This window comes from Pristiophorus japonicus, chromosome 21 (genome assembly GCF_044704955.1).
Source record: "Pristiophorus japonicus isolate sPriJap1 chromosome 21, sPriJap1.hap1, whole genome shotgun sequence".
In the NCBI taxonomy this organism is placed as follows: domain Eukaryota; kingdom Metazoa; phylum Chordata; class Chondrichthyes; family Pristiophoridae; genus Pristiophorus; species Pristiophorus japonicus.
This window is the reverse complement of record NC_091997.1, coordinates 84485694-84506970: the sequence shown is the minus strand read 5'-3', so window position 1 is coordinate 84506970 and position 21277 is coordinate 84485694. Positions and strand designations below refer to the sequence as shown.

Sequence of the window (21277 nt, the reverse complement as noted above, 5' to 3'; positions counted from 1 at the left end):
CTGAGACTGTGACCCCTGGTTCTAGACACTCCAGCCAGGGGAAACAACCTCTCAGCATCTACCTTTTCAATCCCGTCAGAATCTTATATGTTTCAATTAGATCACCTCTGATTCTTCTAAATTCCAGAGCCTATAGGCCCAATATACTCAGTCTCTCCTCATGGGACAACCCTCTCATCTGAGGAATCAATCTAGTGAACCTTTTTGCACCGTCTCTAAGGCAAGTATGTTCTTCCACAGATAAGGAGACCCATACTGTGCATACTTTGGTGTGGTGTGGCCGTGTATAATTGTATTAAGACTTCCTTACTCTTGTACTCTAACCCCCCTTGCAATAAAGGCCAACATGCCATTTGCCTTCCTAATTGCTTTCTGTACCATAACTCTCTGTATTTCCTGGAGAAGGACACCTCAATCTCTCTGAACATCAGCATTTAATAATTTCTCATCATTTAAGAAATATTCTGTTTTTCTATTCTTCTCACCAAACTGAATAACCTCACATTTCCCCACATTATACTCCATCTGCCATCTTATTGCCGACTCACTTCACCTTTGTTGTGTTCTCCTCACAGCTTACTTTCCCACCTAGCTTTGTATCATCAACAAACTTAGATACATTACAATCGGTCCTTTCATTTAATTCATTAATATCGATTGAAAATTGCTGAGGCCCCAGCCTTGATCCTTGCAGCACCCCACTAGTTACAGCCTGCCAACCTGAAAATGACGTGTTTGTCCCTACTCTCCGTTTTCTGTCCATTATCCAATCCTCTATCCATCCTATTATATTACTCCTAATCCCATGAACCCTTTTCTTGCGTAACAACCTTTTATGTGGCACCTTATCTAATGCCTTTTGGAAATCCAAATATGCTACATCCATTGGTTTCCCTTTTATCTATCCTGTTAGTTACATCCTCCAAAAAACAATAAATTTGTTAAACACGATTTCCCTTTCATAAAACCATGTTGACTCTACATAATATATCACGATTTTCTAAGTGCCCTGTTACCACTACCTTAATAATGGATTCCAGCATTTTCCCGACAACTGATGTCAGGCTAACTAGCCTGTAGTTCCCTGTTTTCTCTCTCTCTCCTTTCTTGAATAGCGGTGTTACATTTACTACCATGCAATCTGCTGGGACCGTTCTAGAATCGAGGGAATTTTGGAAGATCAAAACCAATGCATCCACTATCTCTGCAGTTTTCTCTTCTAGAGCCTTAGGATCTGGTCTTCACATCCAGGGGATTGTCAGCTTCTGGTTTCTCAATTATTTTAAGTTCCTCACTCTCATTAGCTCTTTGGTTCCCCACTATTTTTGTTTTTGTGCCATCTCCCAGCAGTCAGGACGAGTATCTCTGTTACGCCTTTACAAGTATAGGTTGCACACCACAAATAATTAATTGTGTCTGTCGCTGCGGTTTAGGATTGTAGGCAGACGGAAGTCCCACGATGGAGCAGGAATTTCAGGATCTACTGCTGTTTTTGGACTCACACTGATGTATAAATTAAAAATATATCCCACTTCTGTCTGCAGCAGGGAACTCAGATTTTGGTATTAATGTGTTTGTGAGTATTGGACGTATCTGCTGCTGGTGGGAAAGCAGAAAATGCACGTTAAATAATCATTAATTACAAAAACTAAACTATATTAATAGCAGCTGCAGTAACCATCTCCTCTGCTGTATTTCTAAGCTCATTTAGCATCCCAGATGTTTAAATACAGAGAATCCTAGACTGTCCCTATCAGGAATCCGAGCGCTGTAATTAACAAAGAACATCAATTTTTATTAACACATTTCATGTCCTCAGGATGTCCCAAAGCGCTTCACAGCCGATGAATTTCTTTTGAGGTGTAGTCACTGTTGTTACGTGCAGCACTGCTAAGAGGTCCCAGTGGAAGCTTGAAATGAAAGACTTGCATTCAGATAGAGGCTTTCACAGCCTCAGGCTGTCCCAAAGCACTTCAACAGCCAATGAAGTTCTTTTGAAGTGTAGTCACTGTTGTAATGTAAACACGGCAGCCAATTTGCATGCAGCTAACTCCCACAAACAGCAATATGATAATGACCAGATAATCTGTTTGTGATGTTGGCTGAGGGATAAAAGAGATTGGCGGCTGGTGTTGGGCGGGTGGCAGGCATAGATCGAAAGTGGTTGCAGGGTGGGGGTGGAGGGAGATCGGAGTGGGGAGATCGGAGATCGGGGTGTGGAGAGATCGGAGGCCGATGGCGGGGGTGCAGAGATCGGTGGCAGGGGAAAATGGTCAATCGCGTCGGTTAGCTTGGTGGGCTGGAGGAAGAGTTCCTGCTCCTCCTGGCCCAAATGCAGTGCTGGAGAGACACTTGTCTCTTCCACGCAGCAGTCCTCAGCTCCCTTTAGCTGCCGGGTTTCCCAAGGCCTGGGAAACACAGCCGGCCAGGGTTAGGTTGAACCTAAAATAGAGAAAAAAATCTAATGAATGCAGCCATATTAAAATATTTAAATGAGCGACCTGTTTCCTGGCAGCGTAATGGTGGCCCGAACCTGATCTGTTAAAAATGGGCAGATTCAAGATGGTTGTGTTCTGGTTTGAAATTTTTAACATCTTTACATCCTACCCAACCCAAACTGATTCATTTGGGTGTATAATATACCCCCATTGCGTCACTGAGGCACTCCATTCTCCAAGAACTGCTGTGTAGTTTTCCCAGACCATAGGCACAGCATCTTATCTCCTTCATGATTTCTTGAAGAAAAGTAGATGAATAAATCTGTAACTTCTGCAGTTCATTGTTGAATTCATGTTTCATGCAAAGGTATTTAAACCACTTGTGTATCCAGAATTTAGTCATGAGTAATGCAAACCTAAAATAAGTATATTGACTCAATTTGATTAAGTCACAATGTGATTGAGTTTGGGGAACTATTAACAGTAAAATGAGTGTGAAGTTATTTGCAGTGATTCATTTATTACACAGACGCTCAATTAATTATATCTGTTAATTGGAAGCGGCACTGTGTGAATTGCATCATACCACGCCATGTGGTCACACCACAAGCATTCCTAGGGCTGTTCCAGGAAATGAAATATGCTTCTACCATTTCACATTAATTCTGTAGCTGTGCTAAGACTGACTGGATGGGCACAGAAGAATATCCTTATTTATTGCCTGATGAGATTTGGTTCACAGTAGGAACATACATCTACTTCTTGGTATTAAATGAGATTTGATTCCTACAATTGATGCTAGATCAATTGTTAATTTTAAATCTGAGATTGGTAGCTTTTTGTTGACCAAAGGTATTAAAGGGATATGGACCAAAGGCAGGTGGATGGAGTTAGGTCGCAGATCAGCCATGATCTCAGGCTCGAGGTGTTGAATGGTCTCCTCCTGTTCCTATGAGATCTCTCGTCGTATTGCGAATCTGAGGATAGGCTATTTCATAACAACAACTTGCATTTATAAAGCGCCTTTAACGTAGTTAAACATCCCAAGGCACTTATAGGAGCCTTATCAAACAAAAGTTGACAACGAGCCACATAAGGAGATATTAGGACAGGTGAACAAAAAGCTTGGTCAAAGAGATAGGTTTTAAAAAGTAGCTTAAAGGAGGATAGAGAGGCTGAGGTATAGGGAGGGAATTCCAGAGCTTAAAGCCTAAAGCAGCCCTGTAAATGCTAGGCAGCTAAGGTACAGCCACCGTGGTGAAGTGATTAATATTGAAGAAGTGCAGGAGGCCAGAATTGGAGGGGCGCAGAGATCTCAGGGGCTTGTAGGGCTGGTAGAGCTAGGATAGGCCGAGACCATGGAGGGTGTGGTATATTCTTTACATCACAACACACTTTTACAAGATGGCTCTTAACACAGGAACCTGTCATGTGACCTGTCACCTGATGCTTCATTATTGTAAACAGAAATGGCTACATTACCAGAGTAGTCCACTAGATGGAGCAGTAGTCCGCTAGGTGGAACTGTGTAATACAGAGGGATTTTAAAACAAGGATGAGAATTTTGAAATCAAGGCGTTGCTGGACCAGGAGCATTGGGGTGATAGTGATGGATGAATCGGATTTGGTGCGAGTTAGGATACAGGCAGCAGAGGTTTGGATGAGCTCAAGTTTATGGAGGGTGGAAGATGGGAGACTGGCCAGGAGCACATTGGAATAGTCAAATCTAAAGGTAACAAAGGCATGGATGACCGTTTCAGCAATAGATAAGTTGAGGCAGGGACGGAAACAGGGACTGTTACAGAAGTAGTAGGCAGTCTTGGTAATGGAATGGATATGGGGATGGAAAATCACCCCGGTCAAAAATGACACCAAGTGTGAATGGTCGAGTTCAGCCTTCTACTGTGGCCAGCGAGGGAGATGGAGTCGGTGGCTAGGGAGTTTGTGGTGGGGACCGAAGGCAATGGCTTTGATCATCCTTATATTTCGTTGGACAAAATTACTGCTCATTCAGCACTGCATGTCGGACAAACAGCGTGACCAATCAGAGGCAGTAGAGGGATCGAGAGAGGTGGTAGTGAGGTAGAGCTGGGTGTTGTCAGCGTACAAATGGAAACTGACGCCGTATTTTCGGATGATGTCACCGAGGGGCAGCATTTGATGAGAAATAGGAGAGGGCCAAGGATAGAATGATACCTGGACTCTAAGGGGAAGAAATTCGTTTTAGCCAGTAAAGTCGCAGGTGTCACTGGCAACTGCAGTTAACGGCTGCTGAAAATGGTCGCAACACTAATGTAGTAAAATTCATCTGGGAGGTGGAAACTGCTGGCACAGCGCTTATCTGCCGTGCAATACCATCCTGGCAGCGTTGCTGGCAAAGGCACACACAAGACACTCACTAAGAAAATGCATAAGGATGATGAACTAATTTCTTGATGTCACATTGGATGGATTGCCGTATATAGGTGGATTGGAAAGCTTACTTTGTGGTGGCTTTTATTTCACCATCGTGGCTAAGAGGATATTGTAATGGGCAGTAACAGAAGGATGGTAAGTTGTGGGACTAATGTTGAAAGGGAAATTTGGGTTGTGGTCACTGGGACTGCAGGCGGAGGATTCCATCCCGGATATCCCAACCACAAAGAGGCTGTCTGGGATGCATCCTTCCATCTGTTTCCTTTGCTTCTGTTTATTCCTCTTCCCTCTGTGAGTAGATGCTGAAAATGTGAAATAACAACATAAAAAGCTGGTCAAGCAACATCTCGACCCAAGACGTAAACTGTTTTTCTCTCCATGGATGTTGCGTGACCTGCTGAGCATTTGCAGCATATTCTGCCTTCTCAAAGGCCTTCATTTACCATCCAAGCCCTTGCAAACATCCAGCAGCACACCCTACTCATTTTTTTAAAATTCACATCTATTGGAGCAAGCCACAACCTGGTGTACTTAGGACCCAGTGCTGAATTCGGATCTCGGGTTGAACTTTGTGCCTGTGATGTAAAGTCGGCATTGCACATCGCGGGACCTGCCAACAGCTGACGAAAGAACAGCGTCCGCCATTTTAATGCCATTTATGGGTGCTATGGAGTGGCACAAAGGCCAGGAATTTCTCACCTTAAGAGTTTAATTATGAGATTACACAAATTAGGGTTATATTCCCTGGAATTTAGAAGATTAAGGGGCGATTTGTTTGAAGTTTTCAAGATATTAAGGGGAACTGATAGGGTAGAGAGAAACTATTTCTGCTGGTTGAGGAATCTAGGACTAGGGGACATAGCCGGGACTTTCAGGAGTTAGGAAACACTTCTATGCATAAAGGCTGGTAGAAGTTTGGAACACTCTTCCGCAATTGACAGTTGATGCTAGGGTCAGTTGTTAATTTTAGATCTGAGATTGATAGATTTCAGTTAACCAAAGGTATTAAGGGTTATGGGGCAAAGGTGGGTATATGGAGTTAGGTCACAGATCAGCCATGATATTGAATGAACAGGCTTGAGGGGCTAAATGGCCTCCTCCTGTTCCTATGAATCCTTGACTTTATTTAATTTAGCCTCCTGGCCTCCAACTCTCTTACTCCTCTTGGCTTCCCAATGACTCGACCCAAGCAGATCCACCCAAGGGCATGGATGGCAATGCAATTACAATGAAAGATACCCACAGCAATAATAAATACAAGTAAAATTGTATCTGTTAAAAATATTAATATATAATAACGAGAAAATACAGACAGAGCAGCAACAATAATGGGCCAGGATTTGCTGAAACGGGGCATTTTGCAGCATGCAGTTAGTTAGACTTTTTCCTGCACTCTTCCGCTCATTAGTTTTGCCCTGTAAGTTACTGGAAATCCAAGCTGAAAATGGCATGGCTAGGGCAACAGGGTATCTGAGACCTTGGAGAATGACTGGGCCAACAGTGTATTCTTTAATCAAAGAGAATTAAAGGGAGTAAAGGGTTATGGGGAGTGGGCGGGGAAGTGGAGCTGGGTCCATGATCAGATCAGTCATGATCTTATTGAATGGTGGAGCAGGCTCGAGCGGCCAAATGGCCGACTCCTGCTCCTATTGGAGCAGGGAGGTCTTACTACAGTTGTACAGGGCCTTGGTGAGGCCTCACCTGGAATATTGTGTTCAGTTTTGGTCTCCTAATCTGAGGAAGGACTTTCTTGCTATTGAGGGAGTGCAGCGAAGGTTCACCAGACTGATTCCAGGGATGGCTGGACTGTCATATGAGGAGCGACTGGATCAACTGGGCCTTTATTCACTGGAGTTTAGAAGGATGAGAGGGGATCTCATAGAAACGTATAAGATTCTGACAGGACTGGACAGGTTAGGTGTGGGAAAAATGTTTCCGATGTTGGGGAAGTCCAGAACCAGGGGACATAGTCTTAGGATAAGGGATAGGGCTTTTAGGACTGAGATGAGGAGAAACTTCTTCACTCAGAGAGTTGTTAACCTGTGGAATTCCCTGCCGCAGAGAGTTGTTGATGCCAGTTCATTGGATATATTCAAGAGGGAGTTAGCTATGGCCCTTACGACTAAGGGGATCAAGGGGTATGGAGAGAAGGCAGGGAAGGGGTACTGAGGGAATGATCAGCCATGATCTTATTGAATGGCTGTGAAGGCTCGAAGGGCCGAATGGCCTACTCCTGCACCTATTTTCTATGTTTCTATTTCTTACGTTCTTAAAGATTGAGAAATAAACAAAGAAGGGTGAATTAGAGTGGATGAATTCAATGACAAATCAGGTACAGAAAGAGAAATAAAGAAGGGGAAAGAAAGATTGGATTAAGAGAGAGAGAAAAAGAGACAGAAAGGAAAAGTAAGAAAAAAAAATGAATATTTTTTTAAATCTCCAACAATTCACTACCTGAAGGAATGAGATGCCACACTTTTAATTGCTCACTTTCTGGGCCAGAGAGATTGATTGGCAATCATTAAGAATTATCACTTTGTTAAAGGTGTACTTGCAACATTATTTACTAGATTAACTTTCTGCAGCGAGTTTAATGGGCAATTAATGTGATATTGCAGCTATTTCACGAAACTCACAAAGAGGTTAAGGGCGAGATGCCATTTTTGCAAAGCTAATGGCAGCTTGCGGCAATTCGCAATTTGCAGGGTATCCCTTCCTTGCCAGAAGTTGCTGGCATATCTGCACATTAATAACATGTGTGTCATTCATATGTCGTTATTCTTTCAACAAATTCTGGCCCACTATATTAAATAGCCAAATCTACAGCATAGTAATAGTAAATAATGATAAATACAAGATGGAATTTAGCAACGATGTTCCTAATCCAGCCTCAGGCTTAAACTTCACACGCTCTTCCAACACAAGCCCTGTGTACCCTTTACAGAAATTCAACAAGACAGCTCCAGACCAAATACTAGAGACAGAGACAAACAAAATTATTCCTGTAACTGTCAGAAGTTGTGTTCTTAAATCTGGCTCCAGATCGCCACGAGAGCATAAGAGAGAGTAAAAAAAACATATAGAAGAAATTATACCGATGTACAGTGAGCAAGTATGAAATTACTAAATAGAAACATAGAAAATAGGTGCAGGAGTAGGCCATTCGGCCCTTCGAGCCTGCACCACCCTTCGATAAGATCATGGCTGATCCTTCCCTCAGTACCCCTTTCCTGCTTTCTCTCCATACCCCTTGATCCCCTTAGCCGAAAAGGCCATATCTAACTCCCTCTTGAATATATCCAATGAACTGGCATCAACAACTCTCTGCGGCAGGAAATTCCACAGGTCAACAACTCTCTGAGTGAAGAAGTTTCTCCTCATCTCAGTCCTAAATGGCCTACCCATTATCCTAAGACTGTGTCCCCTGGTTCTGGACTTCCCCAACATCGGGAACATCTACCCGCATCTAACCTGTCCCGTCCCGTCAGAATCTTGTATGTTTCTATGAGATCCCCTCTCATCCTTCTAAATTCTAATGTATAAAGGTCCAGTTGATCCAGTCTCTCCTCATATGTCAGTTCAGCCGTCCCGGGAATCAGTCTGGTGAACCTTCGCTGCATTCCCTCAATAGCAAGAACGTCCTTCCTCAGGTTAGGAGACTAAAACTGAACACAATATTCCAGGTGAGGCCTCACCAAGGCCTTGTACAACTGCAGTAAGACCTCCCTGCTCCTATACTCAAATCCCCTAGCTATGAAGGCCAACATACCGTTTGCCTTCTTTACCGCCTGCTGTACCTGTATGGCAACTTTCAATGACTGATGAACCATGACACCCAGGTCTCGTTGAACCTCCCCTTTTCCTGATCTGCCACCATTCAGATAATATTCTGTCTTTGCGTTTTTGCCTCCAAAGTGGATAACCTCACATTTATCCACATTATACTGCATTTGCCATGCATTTGCCCACTCACCTAACCTGTCTAAGTCACCCTGCAGCCTCTTAGCATCCCCCTCACAGTTCACACCGCCACCCAGTTTAGTGTCATCTGCAAAGATGGAAATATTACACTCAATTCCTTCATCCAAATCATTGATGTATATTGTAAAGAGCTGGGGTCCCAGCACTGAGCCCTGCGGCACTCCACTAGTCACTGCCTGCCATTCTGAAAAGGACCCGTTTATCCCGACTCTCTGTTCCTGTCTGCCAACCAGTTTTCTATTCACGTCAATATATTACCCCCAATACCATGTGCTTTGATTTTGCATACCAATATCGTGTGTGGGACCTTGTCAAAAGCCTTTTGAAAGTCCAAATGCACCACATCCATTGGTTCTCCCTTGTCCACTCTACCAGTTACATCCTCAAAAAATTCCAGAAGATTTGTCAAGCATGATTTCCCTTTCATAAATCCATGCTGACTTGGACCGATCCTGTCACTGCTTTCCAAATGCGCTGCTTTTCATCCTTAATAATTGATTCCAACATTTTCCCCACTACTGATGTCAGGCTAACCGGTCTATAATTACCCGTTTTCTCTCTCCCTCCCTTTTTAAAAAGTGGTGTTACATTAGCTACCCTCCAGTCCATAGGAACTGATCCCGAGTCGATAGACTGTTGGAAAATGTACAAAAAGAGCAAGGAATCTAAAGAGAAAGAGCGAAATTGTATGAAAGACGCACAGAAGGGAAGAAACACAAGGGAGAGAGAATCAGAGATGAATCTAGACATACATAGATAACAATGAAAATGTGTAGAAGCAAATGGAGGAAGAGAGACTAGGCAAAGAAAGTCAGAAACAATTAGAAAATGGGAGACATGGAGTTAGTATTAAGCAAAGAATGACAATTTTCTTTCTAATATTTTCCCCTGAGGAATTCTACAGATAATCAACTGTATTGAATGATATTATGCCTTGTGCATCTTATCAGTACCTGTCCTTTATAGAGCAACATGGGCTCTGATTTAATGTGAGCATTTGTATTTATATTGAAAGTTAAAGCTTTCCACAAGACGTAGGGACAATTGTTTGAATGTGCACTCCTGGTGTGGAGCTCTCTGGGAGCGCACTTTGGGAACTTGCTGGTGCCCTGCCCATCATTTTCCTTCAATTTAAACAGACCCAAAAATCAAAGACATGCGCACATTCAGGACATTGGCCTTTTGTAGGCTTAGCTAATGTAGTCTGCGGAAGGCGTACTAACGCCAGGATTGGATTAATTGCAAAATGTTGCATTTAAAAGAGTGTCTGTAATAACATTTTCCTAATAAAATTAAATAGTTGACAACAAGCCCAGGTTTTCACTGGAAATCCATCCACATTTGGGTGAAACTGCGGCGCAAAAGAGCAGCAAATCAGACATGGAACCATTCCTCTGGTTCCCCATGAGTCACCCTCACTTCCCGTGAAATAAATCAATGAAGTTTGAAATGTTTTACATTGATTTTAGGAGACAGTGAGTTATTTCAGCAGGACTCCGTACAACCAGTTCCAAGAAGTACAGTCTTAGCTATAGAGAAGCGGATTATTAGATTAGGAAGTTAAACGCAAAGTAAGGTAAAAATGCATATGCTTAAAAGATTTAAGGAGGAAAGGTTTTAGACTGAAAAAAATCTCAAACTATTGTTTGAACCATTCAAATGGTTGAAAAACGTAAATTGAAGATAAATTGTAATGAGCAATTAGGGGTAAAAAAGAGATGCTTGGATGTAGGAAGCAAAGTGTTAAAGAAAAAACGGTGAGGAGCCCCTTGAAATAAGAAAGAGGATAGAGAACAAATATGACTGAAGGTTTAATTTATTTTTACAAATTATTGATTAAAATGATGTACTTTCTGATTGTTAGGCAAATGAGAGGTACATCTGATGATCTGGAGAAAGCAGAAGTTAGGGATGAACTGCCAATTAAAAATAAAAATATTCATCAGGAAACAGGACCAGATGGAATGCATCCAAAATACTTCGGGAAAATTGGGGAGAGTTGTGCTTGAAATGTTTTACAGGTCATTAGAAACACAGGCAGGACCAGATGATTGGAAAACAGCTTATGTTCCAATTTAAAAAAAATGTCAGCAGCTTCACCTGGGGAATTATTGGCCTGTCAGCCTGATATCTTCTGCAGGAAATACATTGGAGTCTGTTCTAAAGGAAGTAATTCAAGTGCATTTAACGAGTACAGGCACAACTCCAAGCCAAAGTGGCTGTACGAAAGCCAGGTCATGTCTAACAAATATAATGAGGATGTAACAGATTTGGTGAACAATGGTGATTTGGTGGCCATTGTATTTCTAGGTTTTCTAAATATTTGACAAATTGCCACACTAAAGAAAAAAAATAAGGTCTTGCATTTATATAGCACCTTTTGTGACCACTATACGTCTCAAAGCGTTTTACAGTCAATTAAGTACTTTTGGAGTTTAATCACTGTTGTCATGTGCACAGCAAGCTCCCACGAAGAGCAATGTGATAATTACCAGATCATCTGTTTTTTTGTTATGTTGATTGGGGGATAAATATTGGCCATGACACCAGGGGTAACTCCCCTGCTCTTCATCAAAATAGTGCCGTGGGATCTTTTACGTCCAACTGAGAGAGAGCAGACGGGGCCACGGTTTAACGTCTCATCCGAAAGACGGCACCTCCAACAGTGCAGCACTCCCTCAGCACTGCACTGGAGTGTCAGCCTGGGATTTTTGTGCTCAAGACCCTGGAGTGGGTCTTGAACCCACAACCTTCTAACTCAGAGGAGAGTGTGCTACCCACTGAGCCACAGCAACATTTGAGAGCTCCTGGGGTAAAGGAAACTATTATAAAGCCAATAATGAATTAGCTAGTAGTCAGAAACAAAAGATAATAGTTCAACTTGGGCAACTGAGATATGACTTTTGTTTGAAATGGTTACAGAGGACCTTTATTCCATTAGGTCAATCTTTGGCATTTGAATATTGTCTGTGAATGCAATTCCCCAAACTGAATGTTATTGTTAATTAATACTGTTCGAGAGACGAGCTTGGAGCTGTTATCTCTGTGGCAGGAATTAAAATTCTGAACACAGAGGCCCCAATATGTACAGGGAGATAGCGAGGGTGTGGGTCAAGCCAATATTGGCCAAAGAACTGAGCACAGCCTGAGAACCCAGCAAAGTCGGGGATGCGGAGGCCCTACCGAACTTAACGGCAGGACCTCATTAACATTTTTAGCTCCACCTTCCACCTAGTAGCCGGCCGAATGGACAGCCTGGCTGACAGGAACACTCCCCGGCAATGGGAGGCCACAGCTGGGGACCCTTGGGGATGTTTCCCAACAATCGCAAATTTGGAGAGGCCCGCGATCGGGAGGTCAGGGTGGCAAACGGGATTGGGGCAGGAGGCTGGCAATTGGGGTGGAAGGTGATTTGCACCTCGGTGCTGGGGGAGGTCAAGGCTTCTGTGAGGGGGCTCGGGGGGGTGGAAGCTCAAGGAGAGCTGAATGGAGCACTTACTTTCTGGAGTCAGCTCCCTCCTCCCTTTCACTGCTGGATTTCCCGATCACTGGACACAGTACATTTTAAATCCGTCTCCCAATTTGCACTGACTTACATCAACTCAGCATTAGAGAGTGGGTCTCATAATAAAAGAACCGATACATGTAAAAAGGTCAAAGTAGCCGCCATGCAGATGGATGTGTCTATTAGAAGATTGGAACTACTGAAGGATATCTATTATGAGAACAATCGGTACAGCCTTGGAGATTTGAGTTGATGTGTTCTCATTGTACAGATATCGCCTGTTTCAGATTCTGCAAAAACTTTAACTACAAAATGGAGTCCCGAGTATAAAATTGATTCTTTAATAAAACCTTCCTTGCTGGCGTTCCTAACCGGTATTTTCATCAGTTTCTGATGGAATAAGCATGAAAATTGTGTCCTTTGACACATTTAAATTAACATACTCACCAGGCATGTGAACAATTTGAATTCTTACTTCAATTTATCTCCAGACCCGAAACGATAGGGATACGAGGCTGCACGCCTGACATTTGTCCTTCTTAGTAGAAATGCTACTATACATTTTAGGGCTAATTCTGCAACCCATGCTCCTGTCCAGCAAAGCTCTATGCTGGGAACCTAGCCTTGAAACTTAAGCAAACTTGCAGACGCAGTATCAGGGAGAATAAAATGGGTTTTATTGCAGTTTTGAGTTCACTTGGAATGGAATGGAATAAGATAGCAGCAGGGAAATAGATATATATCCATGGTAGTTGCAATAGTGCATTGGTCTTTATTCGCTACATGTGGACATCACTGTTTGTGTGTATTGGGTGTACAGCCACTTGAATAAAGTTCTCATTGATTCGAGCCAGCTTGTCTACAACAGGGGTTCAGTGCTCATGGGTTCCAGCTCAGTCTCAATATCCCTCTCCACCATTGGTTGTGCCTGGGCCAAATATTCCACCTGCTCTACAGCAGTCGTTTTTGTAGGCAACATGCTACTACGATCTTTTGAGGCAATACTGCAGCAGCACTCCCGATCTGTCCAAGCATCTGAACTTCTGTTTTAACATTCTCTTGTCAACTGCTCTTGTTCATCATGATCTCAATGGAGTTCTGAGGCAGGGCTGAAGGGAATACTCTGGTCCTTGAGCCATCCATTCAAATTTCCTACCCGATCAAATGTCGGCAGTACCGTAGATTGCTGTGAAATGAAGGCACTGTGACTGCTACCAGAGTAGTGGCCATTCATGTGAAGAATTTTGACCAGTTGCATATTAGTGGACTGGAACCCTTTTCTACTCGAGAATACTATGGGTTGGGCCCTGTGTGGCTACATCAAGAATGGCACTATTGAGAAACCAACCACACAGGATAAATGCAGTGCTCCCTCATCCTACTGGCTGTTGTCCATGGGGAGCATGATAAAGGAGTTACCCGAGCACCTGTTCTTAGCATCAGTAAACTCCTGCTTCTGAAATTTGGCATAGATATCCTGATAGCCACTGGCAGAGCTGTCCCTCTCCTGGAACTTGTCTGAAAGTCTGGCTTGAGGAGATGTTAAGTTTCCACGCTGCATCCCTAGTGAAATATGGTCGAAGAATGTAGATTGGCTCAGACCTATCTGGATGGGTACATCTTGCCATGTGACTTCGAGTGACCAGGTGAGTGTGGATACAGCAAGACTGCTTCAGATGTAAAGGCACCTGCTGCCACCTTCACTATTTTGAAATGCTTACTCTCTCACTCTCTCTCTCGCGCACTCTCTCTCTCACTCTTGCACTCTCTCTCTCTCTCACTCTTGCACTCTCACTCACTCTCTCTCACTTTCTCACACTCTCTCGTACTTTCGTACTCTCGCTCACTCTCACTCTCTCGCACTCTCTCTCGCACTCTCTCTCACACTCTTGCTCACTCTCTTTCGTACTTTCATACTCTCACCACTCTCTCTCTCTCTTACTCTCACTCTCAGTCTCTCGCACTCTCTCTCTCTCCCACTCTGTTGTATATGCAGACTATGGATGTACTCTCTGTATAGTCACTGTGTGGCTGCATAAGATGGAGACTTGTTTACCTGATGTACTATCAATAAAGCTTACACTGTTTATATACATGCTGGCACCACTAGAGGGTGCAACTGGTGGAGACCGGGGTTTCCTGCCCTGATGGCAGGGCCCAGTATAAAAGTCTGCACACCATGCTTGTGCCTCACTCTGGATTTGGAATAAAGGACCAAGGTCACTACAGTTTGAGTACAACACATTGCCTCGCGGAGTCATTCATAAGTACATTACAGACATAACAACTGGCGACGAGAATAAGGACTTTCATGTGATTATGGCTACCTTTGGCACACTAAAAGACTTCGCAGAGGGTGATGATTGGGATGCCTTCACGGAAAGCCTCGAGCAATATTTCGTGACAAACGACCTGGCAGGGGAGACAGACACATTGGCGGAGAAGCGCAAGGCTATACTGCTGACCAGTTGTGGGCCCGAGGTCTACCACCTCATCAGGGACTTGATGGCACCCACGAAGGTCAAGGATAAGACATACGATGAGCTGACTGAACTAATTCGTGAACAACTAAAACCAAAAGAGAGCATCCTCATGGCCAGGCACAGATTCTACACTCATCGCAGACCTGAGGGCCAGGAGATTGCAAAATATGCTGCCGACCTCAGGAGACTTGTGGCACCATGTGATTTTGGCACGCACCTCAACGAAGCATTGCGAGACATCTTCGTTATAGGAATCGGTAATTAGGGCCTCGTTCACAAGCTATTATCTGCCGACACCACAGTCAACCTGCAGAAGGCCATCAGCATCAGTCAGGCATTCATGACCTTGACCTGCAGCACCAAGCAAATTATCCATACTGTGGACTCAAACCCAGCAAGTACTGTACACAGAATGGTGCCTTTCACAGGCAAGACTGTAGAACGTGGCTCCTCAGGGCAGAGAGCACAGACCTCAGGGTTCCAGAACTCAGAGTCCGCCGAGGAGTGCTAATCGAGTAGCACCATGCTGGCGTTGCGGAGGAAACCATAGGGCTCACCAGTGTCGGTTTGCTGAGTATGTATGCAAAGCCTGTAGCACGAAGGGCCACCTCCAGCGTATGTGTAAAAGAAATACGACTCACCATCTAGCAGAGTCGGTAGATGACTTTGAATCCAGCGAGGAGTATGATGGTTTGGCCAGAGAAGCAGCTCAGCCCTAAGAAGAAGTGTATGGAGTGTATACCTTCACCACCGATTGTTCTCCAGTGAAAATGGAAGTCAAGATAAATGGCATTCAGTCCTCATGGAAGTGGACACGGGAGCAAGCCAGTCAATGATGAGCCAGGATGCCTTTGAGAGGCTATGGAATGAAAAGCGACCCGAGCTGGTTCCAGTACAGGAAAAGTTGCACACCCCTACACCAAGGAGCTGATCCCAGTCCTTGGTAGTGCGGATGAGAGTGTAATCCATAATGGTGTGGTGCACAAGTTACCTTGTCATTGTTGCAGGTGATGGTCCAACGCTAGTCGGAAGAAGGTGGATGGGGCAGCTCCAGTGGAAATGGGAAGACCTCTTCACTCCAGCAATCGATGTCCCCCGTGCACAGAGGAAGAGCAAAACCTCACCTTCGCTTGGGCCAGGCACCAGAGAACAGACCAGCGCAGCACCTGAGACACAGACCGTCCATCACGACTGCGTGGCAATGATCCGACCGGTACGACCTAAAAGTACCTTCTCGGCTCCAGTGGCAGGACTCCTGGGGAGGAAAATTGAATTCACAGGCACACTTCCAGCTTTTGTGGCAGAATCACGGGAGAGAAGGATCAAGGCAGTTGACCTCGAGGACAGAGGCAAGATGGCATCCCTGCTGCAGTGAGGTGCAGCGTGGCTGGATAAAAGATGGCCACGGCCAGACCACGAGGTGCAACGCTGAGGGACCAACACGTGGTGTCTAACAAAGGATTTGACTGGGGTAAAGCCGGCAGGGTTCTCTTAAAGCAGACCTGCAACCAACTGAACCTAAAGATACATTGTATGCATGGCAATCAATGTAACGAACCGATTAAGATTGTGAACAAAGTGTTGTTGCGAATTGTCAGTACTATTCCTAACGTAAAGAACAAAATATTGTTGCGAGATCTTATTGAATGGCGGAGCAGGCTCGAGGGGCCAGATGGCCTACTCCTGTTCCTAATTCTTATGTTCTTATGTTCTTATGAGATGTCGGGAATAGAGTGTCCCAAAAGTAGCAAGCGAGCGACCTCAGGAGGGTGAAGGCACTGATCCTGATACCCTGCCCCAGGTCTATCCCACGCTGCAGGCTCCCGATGGCATTATTCGCCACCGACCCAGAAACGAAAACAGTGCCAATGTCGGCCGTCGTTACCCACCATCCAGGTGGAGACGGCGCAGCCCCCCAGACCCAGTCGCTACCTCGGCCATGTCCAGGAGCGAAAGGTTAGAACCAACAAGTTCCCCAAACGCGACCTGGAAAGCCAGGTTCCCAACACTGTTAGAGAGCAGGCAGAAAACTCTGCAGCCCTCAAAGGAGGACAGGGAGGCCACACACATCTGTGGCTCTGCGCAAAGGCCCTGAGTCCTGGCTAAGTGACCCCGCTAGCAGGGGGTGCATCGCCGTCATCAGACGACTAGGACTCCGTCTGGTTGCTCTGGAACTAGCGTCCTCGCATACCTGTACTACTACTTCAGTACTGATCATGACTGAACCATGAATGCAATCTACCCAATCCTGGTGCACGACCGTAAAACGTAACGAATATAAATTCACTGAACCAAGGTGTCGCGATACAAACTGAACATTTTTTTTTCTTCCTTTCTTTGTACTTGCACTGTGTCTGATCCTGTATGTTAATGTAATGGGCCAGCTGCATGATCTCACTGTGGGGAAGGGAGGGGAATGGATGTATGTAACCATGGACACAAACGTGGATCACACCCAGAACCCACTGGAACCTCCACTGCATCATCAAACCATCCAAACTGGGAACCACTACCCAATGTTGTAGTAAAAGGACTTGGGGAGTTAACAGGGAGAGAGCCAAGCCAAAGCACAGCCAAGGTGCAAGGGCTATTGGCACTGAAGTCTGGGGAGAGCTAAGCCAGAGCACATAGTGCAAAGGTAACTGACACAAAGGACTTGGGGGAGAGTGATGTTGTATATGCAGACTATAGATATACTCTCTGTGTAGTCACTGTATAGTTGCATAAGATGGAGACTTGTTTACCTGATGTACTATCAATAAGGTTTACACTGTGTATATACGATGCTGGCACCACTCGAGGGTGCAACTGGTGGAGACCGGGGTTTCTAGTCCTGGTGGCAGGGCCCAGTATAAAAAGCTGCTCACCATGCTTGTGCCTCACTCTGGAGTTTGGATTAAAGGACCAAGGTCACTACAGTTTGAGTACAACACATTGCCTCGTGGAGTCATTCATAAGTACATTACAGACATAACACACTCTCTCTCTCTCTCCCACACTCTCTCTCGTACTCTCGCTCATTCTCACTCTCTCGCACTCACTCTCTCTCTCGCACTTTCTCTCACACTCTCTCACTCTCTACAAACGTATTGCCCAGAAAGCTGTTAATGCCCTCTGCACTCAATATGGCTGCAAACTGCCACCCTCGACACAACAGACAAGGACCATGCCTAATGCCTGCTCACCCAATCAGTACCAACACTATTGGTACACCTGACGGCATAGTTATTCCTAAAAGAAAGTCTCAAAGAGGAAGGTTGTGTGGGTGAAGAAATACTCAGAAGTGCACATGTATACATCTTGCTGATGTTTGGCAATATGCAGGCAATGCAGGAGAACATACTGCAACATTAAACTACGTGCTATGAACAAACAGGCAAGCACCAAACAGTACCTGTGGGCCACAGTTGGTGTCCCAGGTACGCAGGAGTTATTGATGCTGATGGAGCAGGTAGCTGCCCGGCTCTCTGTAGGAGAGGTTATTACTGAATTCGATGGGAGTAAACATCAGGACGCAGCTTCAGAATTACCTTACAGGGCCAGGATCGTCTGCTGGAGTGTCCCCTAACCTTAAATAAAGTAACCTAACCGTGTCTCTCAATCACATCTCATTATCCTGAGATATGCTTGAGGCAAGTTTGGATTTGGTATGGAACTTCTGCCAGTAATTAGAGTGAGTTGGAATTCTCCAGAACCACTTTACTAGCCTTTGGCTTGTGTCTCTCAAAACTTCAGGTCACTGCCACTCAGGTTGCGAGAGTACTACACTAATCGCGAATGAGCTGCCCCATACTTCATGCCCCATGCTCGATAAACTATAGTGATTTAGATTGTATCTGGGTAACATTAGCTGAAAGGTGGGGTGTTTGCACATGGGTCACGACTAAAATCTCCGGGGCGAACTTTCTGACGTTGTGCTCGCAGAGTGAAGCCTTGCCCATTGGAGGTATCGTGCGTACGTTGCATATGATTTTCCATCAATTGCTTTTAAAATGGCTGGAAAATTGTGCACCGCAGGCCCCAATTTCTGATGTGCATTCCTATTGTAGCAAGGCCCTCTGCCAAGTGTGTGAAGTCAGAAAATCGCTCCCTCTGTTTCTTATTCCCTCCTTCCAACTCCATCCCCAACTTATTTAGGATCTAAACTTATAGAATTCCAGGGTCCCGTCTCTGCAGGCAGCAGTGCGAGATTCCCATGAGCCGAGGGACAAAGACGCAGATGTTGTCCTAAATAGAAACATAGAAAATAGGTGCAGGAGTAGGCCATTCGACCCTTCGAGCCTGCACCACCATTCAATAAGATCATGGCTGATCATTCACCTCAGTACTCGTTTCCTGCTTTCCGTCCATACCCCCTGATCCCTTTAGCCGTAAGGGCCACATCTAACTTTCCTTTGAATATATCTAATGAACTGGCCTCAACAACTTTCTGCGTTAGGGAATTCCAGAGGTTAACAACTCTCTGAGTGAAGAAGTTTCTCCTCATCTCGGTCCTAAATGGCTTACCCCTTATCCTTAGACTGTGACCCCTGGTTCTGGACTTCCCCAACATCGGGAACATTCTTCCTGCCTCTAACCTGTCCAATCCCGTCAGAATTTTATATGTTTCTATGAGGTCCCCTCTCATTCTTCTAAACTCCAGTGAATACAGGCCCAGTCTATCCAGTCTCTCCTCATATTTCAGTCCTGCCATCCCGGCAATCAGTCTGGTAAACCTTCGCTGCACTCCCTCAATAGCAAGAACGTCCTTCCTCAGATTAGGAGACCAAACTGAACACAATATTCCAGGTGAGGCTTCACCAAGACCCTGTACAACTGCAGCAAGACCTCCCTGATCCTATACTCAAATCCTCTCGCTATGAAGGCTAACATACCATTTGCCTTCTTCACTGCCTGCTGTATCTGCATGCCACCTTTCAATGACTGATGTACCATGATACCCAGGTCTTGTTGCACCTCCCCTTTTCCTAATCTGCCGGCATTCAGATAATATTCTGCCTCCATGTTTTTGCCACCAAAGTGGATAACCTCACATTTATCCACATTATACTGCATCTGCCATGCATTTGCCCACTCACCTAACCTGTCCAAGTCACCCTGCAGCCTCTTAGCATCCTCCTCACAGCTCACACCGCCACCCAGCTTAGTGTCATCTGCAAACTTGAGATATTACACTCATCTGAATCATTAATGTATATTGTAAATAGCTGGGGTCCCAGCACTGAGCCCTGCGGTACATCACTAGGACCCGTTTATCCCGACTCTCAGCTTCCTGTCTGCCAACCAGTTCTCTATCCACGTCAGTACATTACCCCCAATACCATGTGCTTTAATTTTGCACACTAATCTCTTGTGTGGGACCTTGTCAAAAGCCTTTTGAAAGTCCAAATACACCACATCCACTGGTTCTCCCTTGTCCACTCTACCAGTTACATCCTCAAAAAAGTCTAGAAGATTTGTCAAGCATGATTTCCCCTTCATAAATCCATGCTGACTTGGATCGATCCTGTCACTGCTTTCCAAATGCGCTGCTATTTCATCTTTAACAATTGATTTCAACATTTTTCCCACTACCAATGTCAGGCTAACCAGTCTATAATTCCCTTTTTTCTCTCTCCCTCCTTTTTTAAAAAGTGGGGTTACATTAGTTACCCTCTAGTCCATAGGAACTGATCCAGAGTCGATAGACTGTTGGAAAATGATCACCAATGCAGCCACTATTCCCAAGGCCACTTCCTTAAGTACTCTGGGATGGAGACTATCAAGCCCTGGGGATTTATCGGCCTTCAATCCCATCAATTTCCCTAACACAATTTCCCGACTAATAAGGATTTCCTTCAGTTCCTCCTTCTCGCTAGACCCTCGGTCCCCTAGTATTTCCTTCGTGAAGACAGAACCAAAGTATTTGTTCAATTGGTCTGTCATTTCTTTGTTCCCTATTATAAATTCATCTGATTCTGACTACAAGGGACCTACATTTGTCTTCAGTAATCTTTTTCTCTTCGCATATCTATAGAAGCTTTTGCAGTCAGTTTTTATGTTCCCAGCAAGCTTCCTCTCATACACTATGTTCCCCCTCCTAATTAAACCCTTTGTCCTCCTCTGCTGAATTCTAAATTTCACCCAGTCCTCAGGTTTGCTGCTTTTTCTGGCCAATTGTATGCCTCTTCTTTGTTAGCCACGGTTGAGCCACCTTCCTCGTTTTATTTTTACTCCAGACAGGGATGTACAATTGTTGAAGTTCATCCATGTGATCTTTAAATGTCTGCCATTGCCTATCCACCATCAACCCTTTAAGTATCACTTGCCAGTCTATTCTAGCCAATTCACATCTCATACCATCGAAGTTACCTTTCCTTAAGTTCAGGACCCTAGTCTCTGAATTAACTGTGTCAATCTCCATCTTAATAAAGAATTCTACCATATTATGGTCATTCTTCCCCAAGGGGCCTCGC

General features: G+C 44.6%; 1 long non-coding RNA gene across 3 annotated transcripts in view; it reads right to left on the bottom strand.

Moving 5' to 3' along the window:
- Positions 1–161: 161 nt before the first annotated feature.
- LOC139234155 (uncharacterized) overlaps positions 162–21277 on the bottom strand; it is a 48152-nt gene continuing 27036 nt past the window's right edge. For all 3 annotated transcript variants that reach the window (XR_011588284.1, XR_011588285.1, XR_011588283.1), the window contains exons 3-4: positions 4922–5155; positions 162–1599 (exon numbers count right to left, since the gene is read on the bottom strand). This is a non-coding gene — a long non-coding RNA (uncharacterized lncRNA). The remainder of the gene's footprint in view (positions 1600–4921; positions 5156–21277) is intronic.